The sequence below is a fragment of the Ursus maritimus genome, unplaced genomic scaffold, assembly GCF_017311325.1.
Source record: "Ursus maritimus isolate PB19 unplaced genomic scaffold, ASM1731132v1 scaffold_1, whole genome shotgun sequence".
NCBI lineage: Eukaryota > Metazoa > Chordata > Mammalia > Carnivora > Ursidae > Ursus > Ursus maritimus.
This window is the reverse complement of record NW_024423343.1, coordinates 50,713,388-50,740,509: the sequence shown is the minus strand read 5'-3', so window position 1 is coordinate 50,740,509 and position 27,122 is coordinate 50,713,388. Positions and strand designations below refer to the sequence as shown.

Sequence of the window (27,122 nt, the reverse complement as noted above, 5' to 3'; positions counted from 1 at the left end):
GAAATACTGAAGTAAAAAAATATTTCATTAACATTTTAAATAATTTTAAAAGCCAGAGTTTACTAAAGGGCTCAATATAATAGAATGGGAAGTACTTTAGCCTTCTCATATTTCTCTGATTAAAAGTAATTTGCAGATATTTAGAAAACAAAAGCTTTTAAAGATTAAATTCATATCTTGTCTATAAGAAATGGCCACGAAATTGTGTGTGTGTGTGTTTTGTAGTGTCTTGTGTTAGATTATGCTAATGGCAATATTTCCGTTTATTCAGTCGAATATTTGGTTTTGGTATTTGCTCTTCACTTGCTGAGACGGAGCAGCGAGGATGAATCTGTTGATTGTTATGGAAATGTGAAATGGTTTTCTTTTGGAGCTGAGACTTCTATTTCTAGAAATCAAAGGTCTTACTTAACTCTATTAACTTTAAAGGGACACAGGAAAAGGGCTGGTCTTTAAGCCCAAGATTTATCGACAAAATGTTAGTAAATGACATGCATCCATGAGCATATAGATCCTTCAGAAAAGGTAAGTGAAACCTGATTGTCTAATCAAGAGAGACCATGTTATCAGAGATGTGGCAAAATAACACAGTCGTTAATTGTGTTGTGGTGCCATAGTCACAGCCTAGAGAGAAATGAAAGTTTAAGACAACGCTTCTCAAACTTCAATGGGCATATCGATCAGCTGGGGATCTTACTTAAATGCAAATTCTGCTTTAGTGGAATTGAGGGGGGCTTCAATTCTGCATTTCTACAAGCTTTTAGGGAATGCCTCTGCTCTGTCTTCGTACCACACCTCATAATGTGGACAAGAAATTGGGATAAGTTTCATGATTCCGCTGTTTTTCTATACCTTCCTTCTCTCCAACAGTGGGCAGACCTTCTCATCCACGCCAGTCAGAGTGAATTGTGATACTAAAAGCATAAGGTGAGGCACAGTTTCTGTAACACTTCGCTGTAGATAAGTCAACTAAAAAGAAGTTACATGTTTTTTCACATATCAGCTTGCTAAGATCACTCCTAGGCTACAACAGAAATACTAAGATTATTGGTAACATACGGACTCCATGAGATTTTCTTTAGCTTTATGTGGTTTTGTTTTTAGTTAAAGATAGGAAGCCTGGAATTTTCTACCAAACTATGTATTTAGCACTAATATGTCACTTAGTAATTTGAAAATAAGGAAAATTATTACTTGGATTGAAAAAAATAAGATGCATATGATACAAACAAATGATCAACACCATTGTAATTAAGTGCTTACATTTCTTCTGGTAATTGGATAGCTTATCATTTCTTACAAATCTATGTGTGACTTCCTCAATGGCAAAGAATAGACCATGTGCCCTGCGTGTGCGTTCTGGAGGGTGCTGGGCAGTTCTGGGCGCGCAAGACCATCCCATGCAGCCTTTTCTGCGCCTCACTCTGTATTCTACCTCTTCGCTTTGCAAACAAGATGTCTCAGGAGAAAGCCTGTCCTGCCCCGAAAGCTGTAGTGCAGGGTGCACACGTGGTTCCGGTTTTCACTTCCTGAGGATTGTTTGTTTTGAGATGACTCTCGTTCTGTTTACTTTTACCAGGAGCCTTGTCTAGCATTTGAAAAGGATCTTGACAAGAACTATTGTATGATTCTCTGGGAACAAACTGTCACTTTTCAGATTGTAAGCATCTGCCAAATTATTGTTAAAATTTGGGGATGAGTTGATTATACTCTTCTGTCTTGTGTACATTTGAAAATCTGCATAAGCAAAATCTGAAAGAAATAGGGACTCAGACAAGCGAAGATACTATTTACAAGGTCAAGGTTACATAAGAATAGAGAGCCTAAAACAGACACAAAGAAATGCATGTGTGTATCCATTACATATGTATGTAATTTCATAGACCTGTAAATTCAAAATTTTACAAAAATATTTATTTGAATAATTATTCCTAGAGATTAAAAAGGGTCTGGGGTTCTACACTTAGTCGGGAGTCTGCTAAAGTTTCTCTCTCCCTCTCCTTCTGCCCCTACCATTACTGCCTGCACCCCCGCACTCTTTCCCACTCTCTCTCTCTAAAATAAATAAATAAAGCTAAAAAAATAAAATAAAAGGCTACAATGCTTAATGAAAGTTCCCTGCTCGTGATCAGGATAGAGATTAAGATTTCAAGTTTAGTGGTTATATGAGTCCATTGGTTGTCTCATCAGTGCTCACTTACTGGACTTGATTTGTCATGTCAAATATTAGTTACTGAGAAAGACTATGTGAGAATCTGGACTGATCAGTGCAAAACTAATATCACAGTTAGCAAAACAACTTGAAGTAAATCAGATGGGCCATTCATGCACTTGTTTGAGCAACAAACATTAAGTACAGGCATATTTTGTACAAGACATTATTCTAATAACTACAGGAGAAACAAGTTATATTAGGTTTGTTTTTTCTCCAGTACTTGCCGTTTAGTTAAGAAGATTTGATTTATGTATTTAATTGTACTTTTGTCTAGGAAGGATGCCCTGTAGATGACGAGTTAATAAAAGAGTCTTCATGTTATAAAAAACCTCTAGATAGGTCAGTGTGAGAAGTGTTATTTTCTGACTTGAAAACATCTTAGCCCTTTAGGCCTTACTTACGTAGCTAGACGTTAATCAACAAGCAGGTCAAAACTGTGATTTAATGTTTTAGTACCAGGTTAGGTTATAACCTGTTGGATATACAAATGAAGTTACAGACCAGATTGTAGTGTGATTTAGACTTTATAACAATTCATGTGTATATTCATGTACATCTATATAAGTCTATCTAGACTTGGAAAATTTGGGGCATGTTGTACACCAAACTTTAAGAGTTGTTAAATCTAGGGGGTAGAGTTGGATAAGTGGAACAGGGAGAAAATTTTACTTCTTAGGTGAATTTTGGTAGATTTTTACTTTTTTTTCTCTTTGGTACTTTTCAAATTAAGAAGTTATAATTTTAGTTCTAATATAGAAAGAATTTTTTAAAAGGATCTAGTCCATGTCTCTGTCTTTAGGTAAAATAATAAAAATATGTCTTGCCCATCCCATGGGAGAGGAAAGCTGGGCCTTTTCTTATTTTTGGTTTTAGATTTTCCTTTTATGTAAACAGAGCACTGCACTGTGGTTGCATATAGTGGCTTATATAACAAGGAGGAAAATACACCACAATTGAAACTGGTTGTGTGAGACTGGAAAGGTTATGGGTGATCTGTTTTCTTTTCCTTATATTCCAAATTTTCTATAATATGATTTTTTTGATGCTCTGATTAATATTAATTAGTTTAAAGAATAAAAAGTCATCTAAAATACATGGGCTTATATAATGACATGCATGTGCATTTTAAGACCATTAAAGGATTATATTTACAATGCATTTTGAAACTATCACAAGAATAAGATTACAATTAGATATGTCTCATTTCTAAAGTATAAATCAGTGAGATAACATCATTTATAAATGATGCCATATGTGAATCATTAGCAAGTTAACGACGGCCAGCTTCAAGGATACTCTTGCTTTTCTAATAAATGTTGCATTCACATTAAAACCAAAACACACGAAAGGAGAATATTCCACAAACATCTGCTAAAAGTGTCAGGATGTTTGGTTATTTTTTCCCTAAAAGTCAATAGTGTAAGAAGGGTTGCAACATTTCAGATATCAAGATGTTTACTAGGAAATGTTCATCAGGCGTTTTCCCCTCTTAGCTACGTGGCAGCTCCACACAACGGAAAGGCCATGGGCGCTGGTTTTAGACCCAGGTCCACCACGTGCAAACCATGGGAGCATCATTGTTGGGTGTCACTTAAGCTCTCTCACCATCTGTCTCTTCGTTTGTGGGGGGGGGGGAAGAAATAAGAAGAAAAAAAGATTCTTTTCTTCCCTTGGTGGATATATATCTGCTATATTTTGTCTAAGAAACCCCATGCCTTCAATTGGGTGTGGGGGTGGGTGGGTTCTTAGAGTAAGGGGATGGTTGGGGGTCAGCAGGGCTGGTTTCATGAGCACATGATCAGTGCAGTCGTACAGAGCTCCATGTTCAACAGGGTCTCCCACGTGATTTCAGGTTCTATGGTCATCATTCTAAAATTCTTATTTATTTTATCTTAATTTTGTGATTTACAAGTGAAGTTGGATATGACAGTGGAGAAGGACTGGGGTCTCTCAGCTGACTCCCTGCCACCCTAAGGTGGCTCTTAGCTGCTGGCTCCTTTGCCCCTAGACCCTGAATGGTCTCCCTAGTCCTCCTCCCTCTGCAGGGTCCTGGGCACAGGTGAGGAGAGGGTCTTGCCCATCCCGCAGGTGAGGAGAGCTGGGCTTGGTGCAATGCCTACATGGGGGTGAGCATTTTACCCACTCCCAATCCAGGTAACTAGTACAACCCATCTCTCTTGGACTGGGGTGTTGAGCTTATGAGAGGGAACATGCTGGTTCAGTACTCCTGCCTGCAACTGAGGCACCATGCGTGTGTTGGGTGGCTGCTAAGAGGGGACACCTGGCAGCTGATGAGCTGCCCACACGTAGATGTGCACACTCTCCATGTGATGGGTGAGCTCTGTAAGCCACTGCGCCAGTCAGACCGTTCCTCAGCCCAGGGGAGCTGACACTGAAAAGGAAAGGAAAGGAGAGGAGAGGAGAGGAGAATGGAGGAGAGGAAAAGAAAGAAGGAGAGAGAGAGAGGGAGGGAGGAAGAGAGAAAGAAAGAAGAAAAGAGAAAGGAAAGAAGGAAGGAAAGGATGGGAGGGAGGAAGGAAAGGATGGGAGGGAGGAAGGAAAGAGGGAGAGAGGGAAGGAAGGAAGGAAAGAAGGAGAGAGGGAGGGGAGAGGGAAGGAAGGGGAGGGAGGGGGGAAGGAAGGAAAGAAAGAAAAAATAGAAAGAAAAAAAAAAAGCAAAAAAACCCAGAGAGATCGACCATGAATGAAAAGTAAAGACTTTCTGTGTTAGTGTCTGTGCTGACACTTTGTACCTGCTTTTTGAACCATGGATCCCACATTTTCATTTTGTGTCAGGCCCTGCAGATTATTTAATCTGTGTCAAGGTATGCATGTGTGTCACAGTATGCATGAGGTTGCTGAAAAGATTGGATGAGGTAACATACAGTAAGCATCTCACAAAGGGTCTGGTACATAGTAGGTCTTTGATAAGTAGAAGGATTAAGATGTAAATTGTGTGCCTTCAAAATATAAAAAGATTAGGAAGGAAATTCTGGAAAGACAAATAATCCTACTGAAATCACGAGTGAAGAATCCTTCCATTTTGCTTTCCCTCCTCTTTCCCTGTCTTCGGTATGGGTGTCTATTTCTAGGGCATGGCCTACCCCTTTGATGATAGAGATTTTGTTTTTGAGGCCTCATTCCACAGGTTTTTAATATCATTATTTGGAAGGTGGTTTGCAATGCAAGAGGCCATTTCTAGAGCCGTGTAAGGAAGGGTGATCGGCTGAACACAGCTTGTGTGGTTCCTGTCCATCCAGTCACCTGAGCGGTATTTGATACAGGTTAAAGGATCTGTTCTTGTTCTCTGTGTGTTTGTTCGAACTTCAAAATGGAGCATGGCAAGAGGGGCTTGCACCTGTTAAAGGCTGTAGACTCTGAGGAGGAGAAAAAGATAACCTTAGCCTCTAGGACAGGAAAATGTCATGGTTTTTTTTGTGTCTTAAGAATAATAGTTTATCAAAAAGGAGTTTACACAGCTCGCTGAGAAACATTTTCCAGAGAATTAAGTCTCTGTTTTCTCTTATCTCATTTTTACCTTTGTCACTAACCCATGAACAGTAAAACTTCAGAACCTTATAAAGTATGATGGCCAATAAAATAATTCATGAATGTAATATGTTTGGTCTGGGGAAATCTATTTTTATCCATTACATGGTACATGGAGTGCCCCGTACTTTGTTCCAAGTAACTTCTGGAGGATATCTGGTGAAATAATTCAATATGACTAGCAGTTATTTTCTGGAGACTGCTATTGTTTTGACATGGAGAGCATTGAAAACATATGGTCTTTCATGTCTCTTGCCTTGTGCTTTCCTTGAAAATGTTTATATTTGCTTGTGGTAAAATGCATTAAGTTTCATAATCCTGAACAACCTTCTGGTACACAGATTCACTTTCAAGCCGCGCAACTGCGGAAACAGAAGTTTTTACAAAAAGATGAGATTTTCTTATGTAGCTGTGCATTTTAGACAACACAGGTGCCAAATTTTATTTTATTTTTTTCTAATGTTCAAATTCCAAGCAACTGTTAGGATAAATTATCTTTATGCCGCCTTCTCGATAGTTCGTATTCTTCCAGAATCAATGTAAGTCTGGCCCAAATTTGTCAGCCTGAAAGAGATGGCAAGGTCTGTGCTCGTTTAACCTCGGAATGTGGTTACTACACTGTTCATTGACCCTTGTGATTATGACGATAAATGTTTCCTGTGCATATGGTGGAATGAGATGGCTTGATTGAAAGCTTTTTCTTGACACAGGATGACCATAAAAAGTACATTTTCTTCATACAGTATGATAAATCTGGGCCTTATGGCTAACGCTGTTTCATTTATGTCCAGAATCAGTAATCTGTCTTTCTCCTCAGTATTTGCTATGTCTGAGCCAAGGAAGTAAAGCTCGTTAGCAATGAAAATCCAAAGCAAAATGTGAAGACATCTAACAATATATATCTAGGAAAGAAATGGTTTTCAGGTTTGCTGAAATTAAATCTCAATTAGCTATCGCACGCTAGTTGGTCAAGCTTTATATTTTGATTTATTTTGTTATATGCATTACAATTTAATGGACTATATACCATCTTTTTAAGGCACATGCATACCGTTGCTTTCCTGACCTTTGTTTTCAGTTGATGGCAAGTTTAGTCTAAAACGTTAGTTGGGACTAAATTTCGAGTCGTTTTATCATGCTGGTGATAGAGTTTGTACCAAACTAGAATTCTGAGGCCCATCATAAGATTGAAAAATACCTTAGTGTGTTCGATATTGAAAGTCTGCAACTGTTCAAAGCTCCATTATAATATGTATATAATAAAATATTCTAGTTATGTTTTATCAGTTTGTTAGAATTGTATCTCTTTTAGAGAACTTCAGCATACCAAAGAAAAATTGGAAGAGATACTCCCTTGCCCCCAAATTTATGGCGACACCGATTAAAATATCAGAGTAATTACAATGCCCAAAAGCTCATTTTATAATGAATGTGGTTTTCCAAAGCATATAATTTTCTGGTACTTTGGGCCAATTTTCAAAGAAAAATTATTTAATCTTTATTTGAGGTATTAAAGGAAAAACAGCTTGACTCTAAGCACTTTGGAATTCATTCAAGACTCAAATTGTTAAAAGTGATTCAATCTGTTCACCGTCTTGGGTTTTTCAGAGATTATCCACCTGTAGTAAATTGAAAAACTAGGGAAGACTGTATTGTTAGAACATTTTCCAGTTGGCCCATTAAGTACTTTATGGAGATTTCTTGTCTGAAAGAGATGGGCATGACATGCACCGTTTGTTCTATTTGTTTGGCGAAGATAATAATAGCAAAAAACCCTCCAATCATCTTAAAGGTGTACAGATATTCCCATATGGGGAGCACATGAATTTTCAAGATGAAGGCACTTTGAAAGGGATTTTGACTCTATGGAAGTTACATGAGCATTGGGACGGGAGAATCAGGCCAGTCCTGATTAGTATGAGTAAACCATTCTTACACAGGCTCTACCCAGAAGAGAAACAAGTCATCCAGAACCTGATTGAAGTGAGGTAACGCATATAATAAGCTTCGGAAGCAAGAGACGTCAGAGTGCTTCCGAATGGTTCCGTTTGATTAGTATGAAAATGGGAACGCTCTGACTTTGAAGGCGGTATTTAGTAGCGTCAGTATTTTCAGGCACTAAAGACTGCGACAAGTACTGTGTGACCCAGGCAAAGAGGCCGAGAGCAACTCTGATTATCCGGTTTCATTGTGAGCATTTTATTCCAGGAGGAACCACTAGAACTTGCAAAAGGTACCTACCATGAAGTCGTCAGAAATCATATAACTTCTGTCTTATAAATTCTTGATATTCCGAATACACTCACTGTGATCTGTTTGGCGTGAGTTGTGGTCTCTCTGAGGGCTCCTTGCCCACCTTGAGCTGAAGAAATGTGGTGTGTTTTGAATGTATTTCTGTTTTAGCAGTCAGAGTCAGCCAGGGGAACACATTTCTGAGTCTGATATTGAATGGTTTCAGTTTGGAGTTTTGTAGACTGGGAACATTTTTGTAGTGAAAGCCACAACCGAACAGAGCTTTGCCCTCTGAATGTATATTTGAAAATCAGTCAAACTTTAGGTTTGACTTAGGTAAAATATTTCAAATACATTCTTCAGCTTTAAAGTTAAAAAATTATTATAAAAATATTGAGAAATATTTTTTTTCTTACTACAAATCACTTGTCAGTATATGTAGATGAACAGGATTCAGCCGGAGAAGAACAACGTTGTATCTTTAGAGGAAACACAGTTCTGATGATTTTAGTTTATGTAGACCTGTCCCAGCTGAATCCAGATAATGTGCTAGGAAGCTAGAGACTGGGCCCCCTAACCAGTGCTGCGCTCCCTCTAACAAAAAACTATAACCAAGTGATTAAAACAGATTGTATATCTGAATTTGAGGCACTTTTGAGTTTTGTTTAGGAGAAACTCTCCACCACTGCCTCTTGCTTGAATAAGGGAATTTGACAAACCCAGCCAAGTCCAGGTAGATGCTGGCCTAGGCTAAGGGTCTACCAAGACTGCGTGCTGGGAGAAGCTAAAAGAGGTCCCTTATGATTCTCTTGGCCAGTTAAAAATTCTTCAAAAACATATCTTGTTTCTACGAAGTGATCTCTCGGCTACCCTATTGAGAAGCCTTGGAAAATTGCCTTCATCCAATGGCTCTATTTTATCAGTCAAGTCATTCTGGAACCTGGTACTGGGGGAAGTTAGCAACAATCAAGGTTTTCTGTAAAGCAGATGAAAGAAGTTCTTTTACTCATGCCAAACATACAATTTAGAGACATGTAAAAAAAAAAGATGGAAGAATAACACAATATATATTAGACAATCCATTTCTACAGAGTGTCATAAATTGTCAGACCTGGAAAGTTCTCAAAACTAGAGGTCATTAGTCGAACCCCTTCACTTGCTTATACCTTAAGTAAAGTGAGGACTGGGCTGATTCGGTGACATAATTGCCAAGGCTTAGTTATGTGACAAGCTGCCAAAGTAGGTGGCCTCCGTGATATACTAAAACTTAAGTTCCTATTTCCCTGCCTAATGATCTAGAGAGTCTTTCTTTCTTATAAACCCTATAAAAAGACATGCCCATAACCAACCATTACTGTACCCCCTTGACACATGACATCTCCTGATTTCCTAAATTAGCAAGTGAATGTTTATGCAACTTACCACATTTTAACATCTTTTTAACTTTTACTAAAGTCTTCTCTCTTGCTAAGGAACAGTTTTTACTCTGACCGGAGTATAGGTGAATTCTAGTCTTCAGTTGCTTGAACTCGCTTCTATATGAAATGTTCGTATTAATCCAAGACACTAAGTCACTGCTGAATTGAACATTCCAATCTTGCAGACAGCCTTTGATTAGAGCCTACTTTCATTGGCTTCTTTGCTTCTGTTTCCAACTCTAAGGTTAAATATCTTCGGGAAGAGAAGCTGGAAATGGTTTGTTTGTTTACCTATTTATTTATCAAGAGAGACATGTCGAGATAAAATGCTGACACTTAGCCGGGCCTACTCAGTAGCCGTTTTCTTTCATCTGAGTGTTACTGACTTTTGTGAGAGGTTAAAAACACAAAGGTTAAATGTACTAATTCAGGAGTCTATTGCATCTCTAATTAACCTAGGGAAGAATCTTTTGACAAAATCCTTTTAATTTCTGGCAGTACTACGCACAGTCCACAATCTCTCCTGTCTGCTGCCCGTCCTCTCTATCAAGGGATCTAACATGAGGTCAGTAGACACTAGTGGAGATAAGTCAACGAGTCATATACATGGAAACAGAGATTAACAATCAAAAAGAAGAGGCAACCTGGAAGTTAAAAGCAGGTATGTTGTTTCCCTGAGAATTTTGGTCCCTAAGTCTGCACCCAGTGACTGTCAGGCTACACTGAATCCAGAATCACCAAAAGGTTGGCTTTGTTATCACTGCATTTCCAGTTGTGTTTTTGGTGACATTCGTATCACATGTTCTCTTTCTACAGTCTCTCTTCAATTGCTTGTTCTTTCTTCATCTCTTCCTCCAATTCAGTCAGTTGCTTGCTCTTAACTTCACAGTATTTCTGATGTGTGTCTTTTTTCCCATTGCTACTCCTGCCACCAAACTCCAACCCTCTTTACCTGTTACTCGATTGATGAATTGGCCTCTCGTTGTTTGTTTCCACCTTGATTTTCCCTCTACAATTCATTTTATTTTCCTTTGGTAGATTAAGTTTCTTAAGACACAGGCCATTCATCCACTTAAATCCTCAAAATATTTCACAGCTCTGCCATGGGCTACTGAGGGAAGAACTAATGCTTCCAGCTGATGCTCAATGTTTTCTTTTATGGTGGAGGAGAAACAGCTCAAATACCTACAGGCATCAGACATACGTGAAGCAAGAGTTAAGAAAAACTTTTGTCTTTACTACAAACAACAAGAAGGCTGCCTAGGCAGAATGATAAGCGGTAACAGCGATTTGCAGAGGCACTAGGAAGTGATAAGAACTGTGGCCATTGATGGAGTTTATGCCCTGCCCGGAGGTCCACCTCTCATCTCCACTGATATGTGGAAATGCAAGGCCAGCATTGCTACCAGAACTTTAGACTTTTTTCAAGAGAAGTTGAACATTTAGAGTTTTATGTGTAGCCTCCCATTATGTAAATACTGATAGCTTATTCAAATAAAACTCTCTCTCTTTCTTCAGTTAAAAAAGAAAACTAGATACTGACCAGGCCAAACAAGTCATCAGGTAGCTAAATTCAGCTCATGGTCTGAATGAGCTGAATGTAGTATTTTTTCCCCCTCTGTAGACTTTATGTTCCATGCCCTACCTTTCTTCCCATAATGACCTCCATGGTCTTGCCTCTCTGCCCTTGCCCTTGCAGTTCTTATCCCCATGAAAGTCTTCTTAACATCCACTCTATTGAAATCTTACCTATTATGACAGCCCACCTCAAAGTCTGTGTCCCCCAAAAGTCCTCCCCCTCCTCTCAGCTTTCTTACAAACCTTGAGTCCTCTCTTTCGTGGCCCATTCCTTAACTCTGCCTGGCACATTCGCTGTTTCTATTTGACTATAAGATGCACGAGGTAAGACTGTCTCTAGAACCCCACAGTCTTTGCAGATAGCACCTAACTGTAGCTGAAGCTCGAGGAATCTGATTTTGAATACACCAAGAGATGGGGGAAGAGTGTCTCTATTTGGGTATTTTTATTTCAGTTCAGAACTTTGAGTCTACCTGCTTCTTATCAAAAGAAAGTGGGTCCCTTCAGGCCTCTCCTCCCTCCAGGTGCGCAGATACCATATCCACAATGTCTGCAAAACTCACTTTTGCGGCACAAAAGGTGACTTGGAATCTGCCTCCTTTAAGGAGGAGAAGCCTCGCTGTCCAGAAAGATTATCTAGTAGAGGGACGGTGGGTCCTGGCCGGGCTGATGCTCCTATTCGTTTCTCAATAAAAAGGCAACGGGTTTGCTCATTCTTGTTCTCGCCTAGAACCCTCTTAATTCCTCTTTCAGACACCAGATAGTTGCAGTCCATCCTCAGAATCAGTGTTCTGAACCCAAACTTCCTCTGCTCTTCCAGCATTGAGTTCTGAGCTGCTTTTGCTGGTCAGATAACAGGCAATCAGGCAGGCTGCCACAAAGCAAATAAACAACCGCTGGGAACTTAGTCATGCGTATTTAAAAGCACTCAGCCTGAGCACAATTTTTATTGATGAATGATAACTGCTTTGGCATTCCTTACCACCATAGTGCAATTTAAAAATAACCCTACCGTAGCAGACCTTTACCTTTCGGATAGAAACGCCTGCGTGGAAAGCAGTACTCCCTTACAGGGCTGATGCTTACGAGTATCCTAATGCTTGTGCTATTTACAAAATCAGTTGGGGGTTTTCCTTACACTCTAAGAAACTTTCCTCAAGCCAAGGACGTGCCCTAAACTCTGTTGTAGTGAGCAGAGTCGTAGTTTATATCTAGCATAATCAACATCAAGAAACTATTAAAAATAGGGAGTGTTAGAAGAATCCCTGCAAGATTCCAGGAAATCTAAAAGAAAAATGCCCGTTTTCCAGCCTCATTACCCATAATCATTAATTTGATTTCTTGTTTCTTTCTAGTATTTCTCCAGATCTGCAGATACCTTTTACCTAGTGTTAAGCATACTTGGTAAAACTTTTGCTGACCTACTGTCTTGTTTGACAGTCAATATTTCCTCCCCTAACAAAAATGATCCTGGTATATTCCAGTAGATTGTTGCATCTTTTAATGAAAAGGGATCTGGAGATATAATAGGAACTAAATATGTGTATTCTGAGGTATTTGGTTTTCTGAGGGATTAAGAAAAATAGCATAAAATCATAAATCAAGAACAATTGCACCAACCATAAGTACAGGCTCTGTCTCCAATTGTTTATTATTCATTGATGCTGGAAACACAATCCAGAGATGAGTTTGCAAAATAGAGATTCATCTAAATACTAAAGAAATATTGCAAGACAGATACTGGTCAGTATTCATCTTTAAATGGATTTAACTTGGATTTAGAAAAATCTTTTTTTTTTTTAATTTATTTATTTGACAGAGAGAGAGAGAGACAGTGAGAGAGGGAACACAAGCAGGGGGAGTGGGAGAGGGAGAAGCAGGCTCCCAGCAGAGAAGGGAGCCCAACACAGGGCTCGATCCCAGGACCCTGGGATCACGCCCTGAGCCGAAGGCAGATGCTTAAGGACTGAGGTACCCAGGCGCCCCTAGAAAAATGTACTCTTAAAAAAGAATGGACACTGTTGCCTTATCAGCCAGTTCTGAGTCACATGTGATTCGGGAGGTTTCTGAGGGAATGCTCTAAGGTGGAGAGACAGGGCCTTCCTCCTAGCGTGGTAGCCTTCAGTATATCACACAGTATTGGAGTTTTGTGCATTCAGTTAAGTAGGTTTATGGATTATATTTTTAATTAAAAAAATCAACTTTGACAAAATGGATGAGTGGCTTATAAAACAGTCCGTCAAAAAAGCAGAGGGTTGAGGACAACACGGATAATATAAGCCAAGCACATTCTAAAAAACATACAAATTCCTTTGCATACTCAGTGCGGAATAAGCAGAAAAAAAGTATCAAGATTTATTTTGGTATATTATTAAACAGTGCTCTTCATTCTCAATAATTCCTTTCTACACTGTTTTTAAAGGCTACGCTGCCCTTGAACATCAGTGTGAAGCGGGCCAGGGCAGAATGTCTGCAGCGTGGCGAGGAGCCCGAGGGCCCCTGTGGGTGAAGCCACGTGTTGGGGGGACTCAGTAGAGCCAACATGGGTAGAGATTAGCTGGAGATGGGATGGATGTCATCAATTCTAACCCCTCTCTCCCGCTTTGGTGCTTTATAATTCTCTAGCCCCAACGAAGAGAAGGGAAGAAGTGAGAGACACCCCAGCCACCTTGTGCACCTGGGGGCTTAGAAGAGAAATGGCAGTCATTTGTAGAAAAACAAAGACTTTATTTTTTTTTTCTTCCTCAACACATCTGAGTTTGTAGCCTAAAAATGGAGTTTGCAGCTCCATTATGCAGAGATCATTTCCAGTTTGTCCTTGTTTATCTTCCTGTTTCCAGACCGGGTGAGTCCCAGACTTGTCTACACACTAGTGTCACCTTGGGAATTTAAAAAACTGCCAATGCCTGTGTCCCATCCCCAGAGTCTGTCATTTAAGTTGTCTGCAGTGCGGCCCTGGCTATGCAATTTTCAAAAGATCCTAGGTGGGACACTTGGGTGGTTGAGTGGGTTGAACTTCTGACTCTTGATTTGGCTCAGGTCATGATCTCAGGGTTGCTCAACTGAGCCCCAAGCCCCACATGGTGAGTGGCCGCTGGGAGGGTGGGGAGTGGGGAGGCTCTGCTGGGCGCTCCGCTTGAGCCTGCTTAGCTGCTTGGGATTCTCTATCTCCCCCTCCCCTCCTCTCATGCATGCGCTCTCCTGCTCTCGCACTCAAAAAAAAAAAAAAAAAAAACGAAAGAAAAAAAATCCTAGGTTATCCTAATGTGCAGACATTGGTTTACTCTTACACAAAAACATTTCGATTTCTCACTGGATTTTTTTAAGATTTATTCATTTGACAGAGCAAGTGGGTGGACAGGCAGAGGGAGAGAATCCTTAAGCAGACTCCCCGCTGAGTGTGGACCCCCCCCCCAACACAGGGCTCCATCCCACAACCCAGGAGATCATGACCTGAGCCCAAACCAAGAGTTGGACGCTTCACCGGCTGAGCGCCCCAGGAGCCCTGGTGTTGGTAGATTCTTACAGCTCAGATCGCTGCACATGTTTTCGATGCTTCTGTCACAGCCCACCCCTCCCCACAGTCTGCATCTGTGCTCCTTGGCTGCAGCCCCCACAGGACTGTGAGCGGCACCAGCGCGGGCGCCTTGTGCTTTTGCTGGGCGTTGCTCGCCGGCGTCCAGCTTGGTACGTGGCGTGTAGAAGACCCAGAATAAATATTGATGGCATGAATGAAGGAATGACAGGCCTTTGCCCCTTACTCGTGAGAGCCCATCCCAGCTCCTCTGAACTAGCGAGCTCTGTGGCGGAGAGCAGATGACTCCTGAAGCACGGTTACGGAGCCCGATGCGCGCGCTCCTCAGCTCCACTTCTCGACGTCCCCAATTTGGACACTCTGAGCAAATGCCAAGTCTGTTGTCATAGCCTTAAGGTTCTGAGAGGCGAAAAGTGCCTTTTCATTTCCGGAATTAGTCAAGACCATTCTATGTAGAGTGAGTAATTGCATATTTATGAATGGTTTTTGTTAGGTTGGCTCAATTCAGGGTTTATGTCCTTATAGTCTGCATATTGATCTGCTATGATATTTTCTTGACATCTACACTTCTAGATCATATATTCTTGTTCAATTGCCAGGAATCCTATTGATCACAGTAGCGGATTTTAAACTTCAATTACCAAGTGCAAAACATGATGTCTAAAGCTGTGCTTTAGCTGTAAGATTTTATTCCAAATGTAGGTAGTCACGGAAGATGAATGAATTCCAGAAGCTTTTTTCTTGAGTATATGTAAAACCGTCTTGTGCCGTACCCTTCTGTCTGTGCCTACAGCTGGGTGTGAAGGGGGGCGCTTGTGGTGAGCACCGGGTGTCGTACGTAGGTGCTGCGTCACTAAACGCTACACCAGAAACTAATATTACACCGTATGTTAACTAATTGGAATTAAAAAAAAAAACCTAGGGAAAAAAAAGAAATGCAGATTCATAGTTTAAAATTGGACAGCGGACTGGATTCACCCGTACCTGCTCTCTACTGATCACTAGGAACATGGAGCTCATGGCGTGTGCGGCACGCAAGGATCTGTCAAATAAAGGTGATTGGCAAGAAGAGAAGAAAAGCAAATTGGCTTCTCTAGTTTGTTTTTTTCTTTTTTTAAATAAATCTGTTTGCTTTTTCTGCTGTCTCATTAAGTTGCCCAAACAGTTGGTGAATCTTTGAAGGCATCAGCTCTCTGCTCTCCACTGCCTGCCAAGCAGCCATCACCATAGTGGATTTTGTAAAATGGGAAAGGAAATGTTTTTCATGCTGTAAAACTCTGTCTTTGGACATTTATTACAAAAAGACATGTGGAGTGACTCTCATACTCAGTGTGACACAAAATACAACAAGGAAAGTCTGTAAAAGCAAATAACCTACTCACCGCTAATCTTTGAAAGTCAATTGCCATCTTTTCTGGACCCCAGATGCTTGGAATTGAGTTACTAACTATGCTTGGTCCAGGATATACTATCATTGTTTGAATAAGCATGACCTTCTTTTATTTGTTTTAATGATATAAAGATGCCCATGAGCCTATAACCTAACCCCAGAACTAGAATATTATGTTTCTCTTAAGTTTATATGTACACTTTTTTTTGACCCCCTTCACTTGCCTCAGAGGTAAACAATATCCCATATTTATTATCCCTTTTAAAAAGTTTTATCATATATACATAAGCAAAAAAAAAAGCCTAAATCCATACAGTGCATTGTTTTGTTTTGTTTGCTTCTTTTCAATGTGTATGTCTACTAAGATTCACCCTTGTTGTATCGGTAATTCATTCATTTTTAAATTATTTTATAATATAAATGTATACCACACAACCATATACCAGAATTTATCTGTTTTCCTGTGAAATGACATTTGGCATTTTCAAAGCTTTTGCTGTTGTGAACTGTGGTGTAGGAGCTCTCTCATGTCAGTGTCTGGTCCACACGTGCAAATATTCACCTTGCATATGTACCTTGGAAGGCACTTGCTGGCCATTGTGTATGCAAATGTTTGTATCTACGAGACCTACAACTTTATAAATTATTTTCATAACACCGAAGACATAGTTTCATTCTCTAACACTTGGTATTGTCAGACTTATTTTTGCTGTGTATTTCAAAAAATGATATTGCACTGTGATCCAATATACATCGTCGAGATTTTTCATGACATCGATCAACTTCATCTGTTTATTGGCCAAAAGTGTTGTGTGTATGAAATACTTATTCCTGACTCTTCTCCCTTCTTCCTATTTTTTTAATTGATGTGTACGCCTTTTATATATTTTACATACTGGCACCTTCAGTTATATGTGTTGCAAGTATCGTCTCTCATTTTGTGGTTAGTCCTGTCCCTTTCTTTCAATGGCTTTTAATTTTAATATGGTCAAACATATCAGTATCTCTATGAATTAAGCCACTTTACCCACAAATACGCACACATATAAGAAGAGGTGATATTTGATATATGTGCACAGATATAAATATATACATATATATAAGTATGTGGGTATATACTTCCAAATATATTTCCATTATTTTCATGATTCTAAATCTCACGATTCCAAAACAAATTTGTGGAGTAGGAAATACCAAAGTTTTAATATATGTTGATTGGAAGCTATTTTCTGAATTGAGAATGATTAAAAGAAAAAATGCATCTTAGTATTCAGTAGTATACTCTGTTATATGCAAAACTCCAATTTAAAAGAATCAACCTATACACACACGTGTATACACATACACACCACACACAAAATATTACTCCGCCATAAAAAAAGAATGAAATCTTGCCATTTGCAATGATGTAGATGGAGCTAGAGAGTATTATGCGAAGTGAAATAAGTAAGTCAGAGAAAGGCAGATATCATATGATTTCACTCATGTGTGGAATTTAAGAAACAAAACAGATGAACATGACAGGGGCAGGGCAGGGGAGAGAGGCAAACCAGAAAACAGACTCTTCACTACAGAGAACAAACTGAGGGTTGCTGGAGGGGAGGTGGGGGGGATGGGCTAAATAGATGGGAATTAAGGAGGGCACTGACCGTGATGAACACGGGGTGTTGTATGGAAGTGTTGAATGACTAAATTCTGCACCTGAAACTACTATTATACTATGTTAACTAACTGGAGTTTAAAAAAAAACTTGGGAAAAAATCCATACTTTTCTCTTTACCACTGGCCAAAAAAATTATACATTATACACTGTGAGAATGTGTATTCTCTCTAGGGACCAAATCTCCTGATATTTATTTTATATAAATTCATAGGCAGATAACCACTGATGGCTCCAAAATGTAGGAAACTACTACATAATAATTCTTGATTCATAAAATAAATGCTATGTCATAAAATTATAGCTATTACTGAGTCCTTGCTAAGTACCAGATGCTATTCTAAGCACCGCACAGGCATTAACAGAGTTTGCCCAAACATCCTATGAGGTGAGTACCACTGTGACCATTTACACATGATAAAACTAACCGATGTCGAGAAACTTGCTCCAGTTTTTCTAGAACACAGTGGAGCTAGTATCTGAACTAAAATTATCAGGACACATTTGAAAACTGAAGAGTGTTTATTCAAACTCCCCTGGAAAATCAGGTGTAAACCAGCAGGGAATCAGGCCCATCAAGATATGTAGCCACCTAGCCACGCAGCAGATAGAGAGCAAATCTCCCCAGGATTTTTATCACTTTGGAAACAGCGGACATAGTGGATTTCCTGTGGGTCTTCTCATCCTTTAATGTGCGACAATTTTCGGCAAGTTCCTTCCTCTGCAGCCTTGCTCAGTCTCTCATGCATTTGGGCATCAATGTCAAAACAGAACAAACCCCAGTACCTGGAGCCTCACCAAAATGGGCCTCCAAAATTCTTTGTCCTCTCCAGAAAAGCCCGAGTCTCCACCAGCGAAGCCTTTGTGCTAACCCTGTGTGTGTCAGAAGAACTGGTTGTGGCGCTGTGCTCTCTTTTAGGTGGAAACAAATATCATGTATCCAAGTCTCCACATAATATAAGAGGAAGGAAAGGAAAAGAGGGTTTCTGAAATACAGCTCCAAAGTGAGACCAAGTGAAGTTAAGACCATGGGACTTCCGAGTCTTTATTTGGCTTTTCTGCTGATTTATGATCATAAAAATTGCTGCCTAAAAAAATGCGGATGGGGAAACAAATCAACATCAGTCTTCTTAAAGCACCCTGAAAGGCATGATGCAAATGGCCAGCATTTGCTATTTTTGTGTAAAGATAAATTAATGTAAGGTTTCTCTTATTTGAGTTCATTCTAAAGCAATGTGTTGTATTTTTATGTATATATATATTTTAGTCTTCTGTATATTATGATGTTTTGACATCTTAACAAAGATATTTCTGGCTAGGGAGAGACTGCCTGCGCCTCTTGGAGCTGGTTAATTCTTGAGAGCTAGCAGAGGGCCCGGCTGGTATATGCCTTCGATATGCAAACCAACCAAGCCCGGCTCCTACACCCAGGAGCAATCGCTCTCTGCCTTAGTCGTCCCAGGGCCAGGTACTGAGCAACTGGAAAGCTATGCCTGCAGTCCAATGCCTGCTGGAATTATTCAAACTAGCTAGTCCTAAACTGTTCACCTGCCCTGGTTTGCTTTTTCCACAGAAACCCCAATAAAGCCTGAGGCTCCAGCTGTGCCCCACTCCTGCTTCCTGCCCACCCTGCTGTATTTCCCTGCGGCTCTGTATGCTGGGCCCTGCCCTGCCTCTGGTCTCCCGGGCCTGTGATATCAACTTTTTGTTTTCCTGAGTCTCTCCTCTGTCTCCTCTCGTGACTGTCCCTGACTGACCACATCATAAGACAATACAAAACAGGTCAGAAATTTGGAAATGGAAAAGCTTCAAAATCAAATGAAAGAGGGGAATCAATGCATTGTCCTGGGGTTGGGAGTCACTTTGCACCAAACAGCCCTGACTGTGCTTCCTAGACATTTATTCATCAGACTGTCAGCAGCTAAAGCTGCCCCAACTCCCAACTCCTCGTCTGCGTGAATGCCACGTGTGGTGGTCTGTGGATGGAGAGAGACAACGGTGTGCAGTAAAGAGAGAGAGAGAATGGTATTGCCTCAGAGTAATGCTTTCTATTAGGATTGGTCCTGATTCATGTGCTCCTCACTTGTACAGAAGCATTATCAATGAAAAGGAAAACTTGAAAACTTTCTCTTTTCTTTTATTTAATAGGTTTCTTGGTTGCGCTTTTTGTTGAAATGCTTTATTGATTAAACAACGTTAACCTTGTTGAGTAAAGCATCTACACATTCGAGAAAAATCTAATCATTACCTTATAATGAGCTCTGAGTGATTCTTTGGCATTCCCTTATTGGCTTGATGCAGAAGCCAGTAAGTTTGGCTTCACACTTGACTTCCTTTCTCTTAGCCACGTCCAGAAACACAAGCTCTAAAATTGAGGTGCAGTTATTAATTATGGAGGTCTCAGGCTCTTACATATAACAGGTGCTTGCTAAGTGATTGTCAAGGGAAAAATAGAGTCATCGATTGTTCTTAGACTGTGAGATCCTATTTTATTATAATATTTTTCTGAACATTGGCATACTTGAAATTCAAATGGAAAAAGAACCTGGCTTCTCCGTCGTAGAATGACAGCTATAGGATGGGTTTATCTGAAAGCTACTTTTTTTTTTTTTTTAAAGATTTTATTTTTTTATTTGACAGAGATAGAGACAGCCAGCGAGAGAGGGAACACAAGCAGGGGAGTGGGAGAGGAAGAAGCAGGCTCATAGTGGAGGAGCCTGATGTGGGGCTCGATCCCATAACGCCAGGATCACGCCCTGAGCCGAAGGCAGACGCTTAACCGCTGTGCCACCCAGGCACCCCCTGAAAGCTACTTTTTACTTAATGGTTGAGTTGTAATAATATGTAATAAATCCTTAACCTGTTATCAGTAACGTTAAAGAAACAATCTGCAGAGAAGTACAGCTATCCCTGTATCTTCACTTCACATGGAGTTTTGGCTACTCATGATAGAATTCCAAAACTTTCATGTTGGTTATAAATTATAAATTTATTTGATTATTCACTTGAGGTATTCAAGAAATTAGAGACTCTCAGTGGTTTTTTTTAGCTTTTTTTTTTTTTTTACGTGTAGTTCAAATGAAATTTTATGTATTTAATAAAGGCATGCTTTGAAATTTTAAGAGCTATACAAGTCAGGTAAAAAGCCACATTTATTAGTCCTCAGAGATCACAATAAAACTCAGACATAAAATTAATTTTTCAAGACACACAAAAGATAGAACTCCCTATAGCTTTTGTCAGATGAAAAAACAGTGATATATTGTTCCTATGAAGTTGCTTCGCCACCAGCAGGTTTTAGTTAACATTATTATGATAGTGAATGACCCTAAAGGGGGCTCCCTTCTTCATTTAGGGCTCCTTCCTAATAACCTACAGCTGTGTGAACGCGATCAGCTGTGGGAGTTTCTGATGGGCACATTAAAAGTATTGGTATGTCACTCCATATGGTTCTTATGGGCTTCCTTTGACGACTCATATTCCATCAGTCCAGCTGTCAGTGGCCAATTCCTCAGCTGGGGTGACGACTTGAACAGTGACTCACCAGTCTTTAATTGTTTCTCATTGTTGCTACTAAAAAGCCAGGAGCTCTTTGTTTGCACGAGCACAAAATGGCGAGGCACGCCTTTCAGAATGAAGCAGCCTGCTCTCTGAGTGGGACAGTCTCCTCAAACCTCAGTAAACTTTTGTTTTACACACTAAAGTCCACTTGGTTGTGGGGATACAAAGTCATTTGGAGAAGAAATTGTTATTGCTTCAATTGCATGAAAATGTAACCACACATTTGCAAAAGAGGCCCCAAAGGCAGCATTGGGCACAAGTTTAAAAAGTGATCTTGTTTTGTTGGCTTGTAATGGAAGTATTTAACTTTCATACTTGTTTTCTGAAGAAAAGCAATGAACAACATACAGAAGTAATGGCAGTTTTACTGTAAAACTTTGGTTTAGAAAGAATTCATGAGATCATTACATCTTTTATTTGAGGAAACAAAGCATTATTGAAAAATAACAGAAAACCCACAAATTATACATAAAATTAAACAGAATTTAAAGGGAAAAAAAGAATAAATATGTGAAGCCTAATTCTGTAATGAGGTTAAAGTATTATTTTTTAATCTTTTGGTACTAAATCTTATTTTAGTCAGCCTTATAGGGTCTTAGCAATTTATTGCTTAAATAGAGGAAAATTATGTGTTGATGTTCATATGTGACCCTCATTTTTGGATTTTAGACATGTGTCTTTTTTTAAACTGGAAAATCCTTCTATTTTAAGAAGTTTTATAGAAAAGAAGTAGTTTCTAGATTAGAATGATTGCCTGTGTATCTTTAGGTTTCTCTTTAAAAATTCATGTAATTTCTCTGTTTCTGTTTACCTGCTTTCATAACAGGCAGGAGAACACCAAATTCACTCCAGGGTATGAAGAGTATCTCTATAAATGTGGATAAATACTTCTTCACAGTAGTTCAGAGGCCTGTGCAAGTAAGACTGAGACAAAAATGAGGAATAATTATTTCTATTTCATTAGGCATTAGTGTCTGTGAAATATTCCTAACTCTTCAAAATCCATTAAGGCCTACTTTTATGGAAGCTCAAAGCTAAAGACTCTAGGGAACATTAGTGGAACTTCATTTACCCCAAATTAATGGGCCCAGATGCAGTTGGAATTCCAAGAAAAAGGCTATTGTTGCCTAATACTCAACTCTCTTACAGCCACTTTGTTCTAATGCTCTCCTCGCATTTCCAAAGGTTCACTTATACTGTGGTAGCCACTGACTACTGCCTCTCACTACTTTGCCCTTCCTCATCTAAGTCACGTCTTCATCAAGGATAGGGATGACCCAGCATTTCTTAAGGGACTTTTCTACTGTAGCTTGCAAACAAATGTCAATAATTGGCCTCTCAAATCTTTTCTTACGTGGTGGAAGAAATGTATTAATTGTTCTTTAAAACGTGCTCTTGAACTTGGAAAGCAAGTGGGAAGAAGGTGCTTTATCACTTATTACACCGGTCCCTACAATGTGTTGACTTATTTAAAATGTATCTTAGAAAACGCAGTGCTGAGAAATGTCAGAATTAGGATAACAGAGTAACATTTGAAATATGATAATTAAGAGGGTTTATTAAATATTGGCAAACAGTACTGAAGTGCAAAATATAGAGACCATATATATATGTATATAGACATCATATATATATATATGGGGAGAGAGAGAGTATATGAAAATGAAAAATGAGTCTAGACAGGGACCTTACATCCTTCACAGACATTAACTCAAAACGATGACTTTTTTGGATACAACACCAAAGGCAGGATCTATAAAAGAAGTAATTGATAAACTGGACTTCCTTAAAGTAAAAACTTCTGTGCAAAAGACAATATCAAGAGAGTGAGAAGATAGACTGGGAGAAAATATTTGCAAAAGACACATCTCATAAAGGACTGGTATCCACAGTATACAAAGAACTCATAAAACTCAACAGTAAGAAAATAAACAACCCGATTAAAAAATAAGCAAGACATCTGAACAGACACCTCACCAAAGATCCACAGACGGCAAATATGCATACAAATAGATATTCAACATCCTATGTCATTAGGGAATTAGAAATTAAAACAACAATGGGATACTACTATTAGATATACCTATTCAAATGGCCAAAACTCAAAACACTGACACCAGCAAGTGCTGGCCAGCATGTGGCGCGAAGAGGAGCTCTCATTCACTGCTGGTGGGAACGTGAAATGGTACAGCCACTTTGGCAGACAATTTGGCAGTTTCGTACAAACCTAAACATATTCTTACCATATGATCTAGCAGTTGTGCTCCTTGGTATTTACCTTAATGGACTAAAAACGTATGTCCACACAAAAGCCTGTACAGCGATGTGTATAGCAGCTTTATTCATAATGACCCAAATCTGGAAGCACCCATGTTGTCCTTTGGGAGGTGAATGGGTAAATAAACTGTGGTAAACCCAGACGGTGGAATATTCTTCAGTGCTGAAAAGAAATGAGCTATCAAGCCTTGAAAAGATATGGAGGAACCTTAAATTTATATTATTAAAGTGAAAAAAATCGAACTGAAAAGTCTACATACTGTATGATTTCAACTATATGACATTCTAGAAAAGACAAAACCATAGAAATGGTAAAAAGATCAGTAGTTTCCGGGGCTCCTGGGTGGCTCAGTTGTTAAGTGTCTGCCTTCTGCTCAGGGCCTGATCCCAGGGTCCTGGGATCGAGCCCCACATTGGGCTCCTCCGCTGGGAGCCTGCTTCTTTCTCTCCCACTCCCCCTGCCTGTGTTCCCTCTCTCGCTGGCTGTCTCTCTCTCTCTGTCAAATAAATAAAATCTTAAAAAAAAAAGATCAGTAGTTTCCAAGGGTTCCGGGGAGGGAGGGATGAATAAGCAGAGTACTGAGGAGTTTTAGGACAGTGAAACTCTCCTGTGGGATAATACAGTGGTGGATACATGTCATCATGCATTTGTCAAAATCCATAGAATGTATAACACCAAGAGTGAAGCCTAATGTAAATTATGGATTTAGAGTAGATAAGGATGTGTCATTGTAGATTCATTGATTTTAACAAACATTCCACTGTGGTGCTGAGTGTTGACAGTGGAAGGGGTTGTGTGTTGGGGGGGAGCAGGAATATAGGAGAACTTTCCATACTTTCCGCTCAATTTTGCTATGGAAGTAAAACTACACTAAAAAAAATTAAGCACATTTAAACGGCTGGGGACATTTAAATGCCACAGACCTTCCTTTTTTTTTTTCTTTTTAAGATTTTATTTATTTATTTTAGAGAGAGAGCGTGCAAGCAGGGGGAGGAGCCTAGGGAGAGGGAGAGAGAGAATCTCAAACAAACTTTGCCCTGAGTGTGGAGCCCAATGTGGGGCTTGATCTCAAGACCCTGAGATCATGAGTTGAGCCAATAATAAAGAGTCAGAGGCTTAGCCAATGGAGCCACCCAGGCACCTCACGCCACAGACCTTATAAGAAAGCTGCTGTGTGTATCCACAGGTTGGTGGTAAATTAGGGGAGGAAAGAGCTTGGGATCATGCCAGCAGTGAAGCATGAAAGGGCTCACAAGAAGAATCAGGGCACTGGTGGGAGTACCTGTCAGAGAAGCAGCTGCCAGGTGGATGGGATGGTTCAAGAATGAACCAGCTCATCTTTCCTCCAGAAAGATATTAGGGAAGGTAACTGTTAGTTGGAGATTGCGTTTGAGGGGGTGGGATGATAGTTGGTAGGAAAGCAGACATCTGCTTCCATATCTGTGCAAAGAATCTGTTTTGCATTTTGTAATGCTTCTTTTACGGTAGGTTGAAGATAACATACTGAAGGAAACAAGTGTTAGGCACATAATAGATACTGTATAAATTGTAAGTGAATAGGAAACGTATGAGGCAAAGTGCATAAGGATAGAGGGTTAAATATAAATGTAACATGAAAATATTTTATTAATTTTCCTTTTTTTTTTTGGAAAGCACCTTAGTTTTATAAAGAGGACATGAAAGTGAGCAGATTTTAAACTAATGCTTATGGATACATAAAAAAATATTAAAGGAAATAGAAAGATTTGTTTTATTTGAATTCTAAACTGTGACATAAGGAAATCTCATAGTTCAGTCAACTAGAAGGGAGATAAAATAGTGTCCAGGCATTTCTTAATTGGAAATTTCTTTTTCTCAGCCCAGAAAGAAACTTTCCATCTGTTCTAGCATCTGCTTACTGAGGTTCAAGAATTTCTCCAATTTAACAAGTAGGTGTGACAATTGTGACATCTGGGAATTTTTTCTAAGGACACACAAAAAGAGTTTAGGTGGCTGATAACTGGTTTCATAAGCTTTCATAGATTTTTTATATATACACAGAATTAAAATGGCTGATCACACGGTGCTTTTATAGTCTTTTCTTTCAAAAAGGAAGCTTTGAATTGGTGTGCCATTAGAATTATACTTTTGTTGTTGTTTGTTTTTCACTCATTATTGCAAGAAGAGCAGAAAGAGGTTTGCCTAATGACAGGCCAGTGGGATATGGGAGATGTGACTTCTTGGTTTGTTTGTGGGGCGAATCCCCTTGTGGCTTTCAAAAAGTTGTCTCATTTCTCTGACTCAGTTTGTCCAGTGATAAAAAAAATGGACAGTTAAATATCTGCCCATTCTGAAAATACTAGAACGCTGAAGAAGAAAATACACTGGAGATATAGTTGCTATAGGCTGAATGTTTGTGTCCCCCCCATATTCCCATGTTGAAATCCTAATGTCCGATGTGATGGTATTAGCAGGTGTGATTTTTTTTTTTAAAGATTTTATTTATTTATTTGATAGAGAGAGAGACAGCCAGCGAGAGAGGGAACACAAGCAGGGGGAGTGGGAGAGGAAGAAACAGGCTCACAGCAGAGAAGCCTGATGTGGGGCTCGATCCCAGAACGCCAGGATCACGCCCTGAGCCGAAGGCAGGCGCTTAACCGCTGTGCCACCCAGGCGCCCCAGCAGGTGTGATTTTGAACGGTTTCAAGCCATGAAGGTGGAGCCCTCATGTGTGGGAGTAGTGCCTTATAAAAGTGGCTCCAGGGAAATCTCTAGCCCTTCCTCCATGTGAGGACATCATGAGAGGGTACAGGCTGTGAACCAGGAAGTAGGCCTTCACCAGAGCGCAACTATGCTGACACCTTGATCTTGGACTTCCCAGCCTCAAGACCTGTGAGGAATAATCTCATAATCCAGAAGTTACTCAGTCTCTTGTATTTTGTGATAGCAGTCAGAATGGGTTAAGACAATAGTGTATGGATGCAAGCCAAGACCATTACAATTGGACTTCCTCGATCGCTTATGCCTTTTTTGGAAACTCTGAATTCTGAAGCTTTGTAATTTCTTGCTCTCATTTGAGGAAAAAAACCCTATGATTGTAAAAAGTTTAGAGGTCTTGAAAATGGCTTGAATATATAAATATTTCTTTTACCTCTTAAAAATTATTTTTAGGGGTGCCTGGGTGGCTCAGTCAGTTAAGCATCTGCCCATGGCTCAGGTCATGATCTCGGGGTCCTGGGATTGAGCCCCACATCGGGCTCCCTGCTCAGCGGGGAGTCTGCTTCACCCTCTCGCTCTGCCTCCGCCCCCCCCACCCCTGCCGACTCATGCTCTCTATTTCTCAAATAAATAAATAAAATCTTAGAAAAATGTTTTTACTGTTTTTGTTAATTTATTATTTTTGGTTTGTCTTTATAGCTATACAGTGTCTCCAGTATTTCATTGTGCTTTTCAACAAGTGTCAGACACCCAGTGAAACAAGAAATTTTGTTCAATCATTCATTATCTTTATGTCTTTCACATTTGAAAACAGAAAAAGTGTGTGACTATAATTGGTATTCTGTCATGTGCTTAAAACAAATATTCCTTGGCCCTCTGTATTGTATATTCGAATTCTACTTTGATTTGAAGTGATTTTCTGTAGTCTCACAGTATAGGTCATCCCAGTGTGGCCATCAGGGTGGCTCCAGGGTGACCTGAGAACTTTGTGTTCCTGGCCAGCCATCTA

The 27,122-nt window shown here is 39.7% G+C and overlaps 1 long non-coding RNA gene across 4 annotated transcripts in view; it reads left to right on the top strand.

Annotated features, from left to right (window-relative positions):
• Positions 1 to 27,122, top strand: part of LOC103659634 — a 134,739-nt gene that overhangs the window by 93,587 nt on the left and 14,030 nt on the right. Inside the window, exons 3-4 of one of the 4 annotated variants that reach the window (XR_005838244.1) lie at positions 9,913 to 10,075; positions 19,151 to 19,692. The exons of 1 other annotated variant lie outside the window; for it this stretch is intronic. This is a non-coding gene — a long non-coding RNA (uncharacterized LOC103659634). Of the gene's footprint in view, positions 1 to 870; positions 2,033 to 9,912; positions 11,846 to 19,150; positions 19,693 to 27,122 lie in introns of those variants that run through there. 2 more of the 4 variants (XR_005838242.1, XR_005838241.1) reach the window with 2 other exon arrangements.